Raw genomic sequence first — 5,207 nt, 5'->3', positions numbered from 1 at the left:
CACTTAACCGATTGACCACCCTAGCTTAGCAGTATACTATAGCATTTTAGTTGTTTACCCTTGTGATCATGTGGCTGACTGGAAGCTGAGGCTTACTGCTCTGTCAGGACCCAACACCAGAAAACTATATACCATATCATAGGCCCAGGAAAAGATTTTTTTAACTCAAAATTCGAAGTACAGTTACTACTGAATTTGGTAAGTTGAAAATTTGTGAACCAAGCCATTGTAGGTTGAGAGCATCTGTAAATGGAAAGATATCCCATATTCATGGATTGATAGACAATATTGCTAAAAATGGCAGTATACCCCAAATCACTCTACAGATTCAATATAATTTCTACCAAAATTACAACTTTTCTTTTGTTTTTTTGTGGGTTTTTTTTTTTCAGAAATTGGCAAACAGATCCTAAATTTCATGTGGCATGCAGGGGACCCAGAATGGCCAAAACAATTCTAAAAAAGAACAAAGTAGAAAACTCACACTTCCTGATCTCAAAACTTAATACAAAGTGACAATGATCAGGCATGGTACTAGTTTAAGGATAAATATAGATCAATGGAACAGAATTGGGAGTCTAGAAATAAGTCCTTACATTTATGATAGCTTGGTTTTCAACAGGGTGCCAAGACCATTCACTGGAAAAAAGAACCTTTTAAATAAATGGTTCTGCCTAGAAGGTAACACCCATGCACAGGAAATCAATGTGAGTCAATGCCCTGTATAGCTATCCTTATCTCAACCAGCAAAACCTCTTGATCCTTCCTATTATTGCTTATACTCTCTCTACAACAAAATTAGAGATAAGGGCAAAATAGTTTCTGCTGGGTATTGAGGGGGGGAGCGGGAGGGGGTGGAGTGGGTGGTAAGGGAGGGGGTGGGGGCAGGGGGGAGAAATAAACCAAGCCTTGTATGCACATATGAATAATAAAAGAAAAATGAAAAAAAAAAAAGAAAAAAAAAAAGAACATTACAAAAAAAAAATAAATAAATAAATAAATAAATAAATGGTTCTGGCACAAGTGGATATCCACATGCAAAAGAATCAGGTCAAATACTTTTCTCACACTATGTACAAAAATTAACTTAAATTTCTAGATGTACCTAGAACTAAAACTATAAAACTCTTAGAGAAAACATAGAAGTAGATCTTCGTGACAATGGTTTCTCAGATGTATCAAAAGCATAAGCAACAAAAGAAAAAAAATTGAACCTCACCAAATTTTAAAACTTTTGCACTTCAAAGGGACCCCTCTAAAACGTGAAAGACAGACCTTTAGTGCTGCCACAGACTGGGTTCTTACACTGAGTGTATAGAAAGAGGAAGCAAAGTAAGCCTACCATAAACACCTCAGCCCAGGCCCTGTGCCTTGTCTATATTGGGGAGGTAGAAAGGTAGTAGGAAAAAGTGAAAGACAACTCAAATAATGGGAGAAAATTGTTGTAAACCATCCATCTAAGAGATTCATATCCAGACTAAAGAACTAATATAACTCAGCCTTTTAAAACAAGCCATGCACCAGTGGCTTGAGCCTAAAATCCTAGTTAGTCAGGAGGCAGAGATCAGGAGAATGGTGTTTAAAGCCAGCCTGGGCAAAATAGTTCATGAGACTCTATTTCAAGAAAAAAAAAAATCACAAAAAGGTCTGGCAGAGTAGTCAAGTGGTAAGAACACCTGCCTAGAAGTGCTGCCCAAAAAACAGAAAAAGAAAAAGAAAAAAACCCCACAAATGCTAGACAAAGTATCTGAATAGCAGTCAATAAACACATAAAAGATGCTCAGCATCATTAGTCACCAGGGAAAGGTAAATGAAAGCCACAATAAGATACCTTTTCCAGCCACTGGCATGACTATGATCTGTAAAGGCAGATAATAACAAGTATTGGCAAGGATATGGAAAAATTGGAGCTCTCATACATTACTGTAGGGAGGTAAGGTGGTACAGACAGTTTGGAAAACATTGTGGCCATTCCTGAAAATGTTAAAACGTAACATTACCATGTACGTGACCTAGCAATTCCAACCATTAGTATATACACCAGAGAATCTTAAAATACATCTACACAAACACTTGTACATGAATGTTCATAGCAACATTATTCATAACAACGAAAAATGGAAATAGCACAATGTTCACTAACTGGTGAATGCATAAACAAACTGTGGTACATCCACACAGTGGAGTATCAGTCACCCATAAAAAGGAATGAAAATCTTATACATGCTATAATAAGGATGAGCCTTGAAAACATTATGCATTAGATGAAATATTATATTAGATGAAAAAAAGTCAGACACAAAAGGCTGCATATTGTATAGGGAGTGACTGCTAATGGTTACGGGGTTGCTTTTCAGAGTGATGAATTAGATAGTGGTGATGGTTAGCATACAATTTGAATATGCTAAAAACCACTAAATCATGTACTTGAATTTCTGAAATGTAAATTATATATTAATAAGTCTGTTACTAACATTTTTGCAAAGCTGAAATATGTACCAAATGCAAAAAGTATATGTGAACGTGTGTGTGCGCGCATGCTTGAAAGCAGACTCAAAGAGATTTTGAGCCAAGTGCCAGTGGCTTATACCTATAATCCTAGCTACTCAGGAGGCAGAGATCAGGAGGATCTCAGTTCAAAGCCAGCCCTGAGCAATTAGTTCAAGAGACCCTATTTTGAAAAAATGCATCACACAAAAAAAAAGGTCTGATGGAGTAGCTCAAGTAATGAGTACCTGCCTAGCAAGCATAAGACCCTGAGTTCAAACCCCAGTGCCACCAAAATAAATAAATAAATGAGATTTTTGAAAGTTATTCAATAGGATGTTCAAAAGTAGATTAGATGGGATGGGGAAAGGGGGTATTTTGTTCATTTTCTTCTTTTTTGTCCATGTGTTAAATTTTTTCCAATAATGAACCTACATTGCTTTTGGTCTAATAATAATTTTTAAATATTCTAGTAAATCAACTGAATGAATGCCCAACACTGCCCCATAATAGTGCTAGCCTGGTAGTATGGTGCAACCTAAGTTGGTGAAAGAAGATTAAGAAAAATGAGAAAAATTTTGCATCCTTTTTTAAGTCCTTCCAGACATGAGATGATTTGAAGGAAACCATTCAACAAGTGGCTAAGATTCTGAAATTATTCTACTGATATGTAAATGTGCAAGAAAAGCCTAAATTAAAGAAGCTGTTTTCTATCTAGGTCAGTATAACCACACTGCCAGGTCATTTCATTGAGATACTCTCTTAACATCAGAAACCTCAAAAGCAGAGCTGACCATCTGCCCTTTGCATTTTACCATACAAGGCAACATTTAACTGTCTGGTATATCAATGTGTCATATTGTACAATGACATTGTTTCTCTTTTTTTCACTGGTGGCGCTGGGGTTCAAACTCAGGACCTCACACTTGCTAGGCAGGTGCTCTACCACTTCACTAGTCCTTTCTGTATTGGTTACTCTCGGGAACTTGCCAGGGCTGGCCTCAAATTGCAATCCTCTTGATCTCTGCCTCCCAAGTAACTAGGATTTACAGACATGAGTCACTGGTGCCCAGCTACTATTTCTCCTTAATGTGTTTCATTACATCCCCTAGTCAAAGGATATGTAATACTATTAACCTCACATTGTCACTGGCATTTAAAAGTAACTTTGTGATGTCAAAGTACAGTTTGTGTGTTTACCCACTGAGAGCAGCTTTAAAGAGTATCAGATAAAAGCTACATCTCTAAAGTTAATATTTACTAGTAAAATTACCTATCTAAAGATGATATATACAAAACAAACATCCAGGGGCCACCTACCTTCCATAGGCCTGAATCCAGGAGCTATAAATAGGCATAATGAAGGTGAGACTGTGGACTGGGAGGTGGAAGCGGAAGGCTGTTTTGAAGTTTAAATAACTATGCACAGGTGCTTTTAAACACTAAAGCAGAAAATACATGGCACACTTATGTTTTTATGGCAAGATGTTGCTATGCTTTAATATAGAAAGATGTTGCTTAAAGGAATTAAGTAACTTGCCCATGTTTTAAAAAAGAAAGAAAAAGAAGATGGACCCAGACTTCTTTTTCTTATTTATTTATTTATTTATTTATTTTTGAGACAGCATCTTACTATGTTGCCCAGGCTGGCTTTGAACATCTGGACTCAAGTGATCCTCCTACCGTATCAGCCTCCCCAACAGCCGAGAATACACATGCCTGCTGGACTCAGGACTTCCGATTCCTAATTTGTGTTCCCTAGTGGGGTGAGTAGGACAAATATACCTAGTTGAGTGTAAACAAACCCAAACCAACACAAGTGAATTTGGGATTTGGCTGGAATCCCAATACTTAAGAAGTGACTCTTGCACTTCTACATCCTTCAGAACTTAAGCTGGAAATGCAACTTGCCCTGACATTGCTGAAAAGAATTCTCCTAGAGTCAAGAACCTGGTTCATGCAAAGGTGATAAACTCACAGCATCTTGCAAGGGCATAATCAAACCTGATAATACCCCCCTTTCTTTTATTGGCACTACTGCAATTTGAACTCAGAGTCTCGCACTTGCTAGGCTGGTTCTCTACTATTTGAATACATCCCCAGCCCTTTTTGCAGATTATTTTTCAGATTAGGGTCTTGTGGTTTTTGCCCAGGTAGGTCTCAAACCTCAATCCTTCAGATCTCTGCCTCTGGAGTAGAATAATGTCCCATTAATACAGTGATTGGCCTAACAGTATGCTCATGACTGATGCACCTTCTTGTCAAAGAATAGGTTTTTTTCTTTCTTTTTCTACCCTGTCCCCAGTATGGTAGCTTTTCCCACATCCTTCTGGGAATGTGAATTAGGATCAGAAACCCTGGGGCCTGTTTATTACCAGTCTTCTTTCAATTGTATTGTTAAACTACCACAACTTGCCATTGGTTTGGTTTCATTTAATGAGCAGGTTGCAAAAGTTTACCTTGTCCTAGTCACTTCACAAGAAAACAATGACATCATTCTGGGTCAGTAGTGCTGTGTGGATCACAAATAACAATGAGAATACAAACAATACAGGAAAACCAAAAGCACTTCTACTTATACCACTCCAGTGGCCTCCAGAGGAAAAACTAGGCAAAGAGTAAATTCTGCAGTCCAACTGGTTAGCTTCACTGCAAACCTGAAGATGGGAAGTATCTCTCAGAACCACACCATTCCATCATCAAATAAAAACTATCACTCT

The 5,207-nt window shown here is 37.7% G+C and overlaps 1 non-coding gene across 1 annotated transcript; it reads left to right on the top strand.

Moving 5' to 3' along the window:
* The first annotated feature begins 1,271 nt into the window (after window positions 1-1,271).
* Window positions 1,272-1,400, top strand: LOC141422970 (small nucleolar RNA SNORA51). The gene has a single exon (XR_012447653.1). It is a non-coding gene; the product is annotated as a small nucleolar RNA SNORA51 (small nucleolar RNA).
* Window positions 1,401-5,207: the final 3,807 nt, after the last annotated feature.

Source organism: Castor canadensis, chromosome 4 (assembly GCF_047511655.1).
Source record: "Castor canadensis chromosome 4, mCasCan1.hap1v2, whole genome shotgun sequence".
NCBI lineage: Eukaryota > Metazoa > Chordata > Mammalia > Rodentia > Castoridae > Castor > Castor canadensis.
Note: the sequence above shows the minus strand (reverse complement) of the source record. Positions and strands in the feature narration are given on the sequence as shown.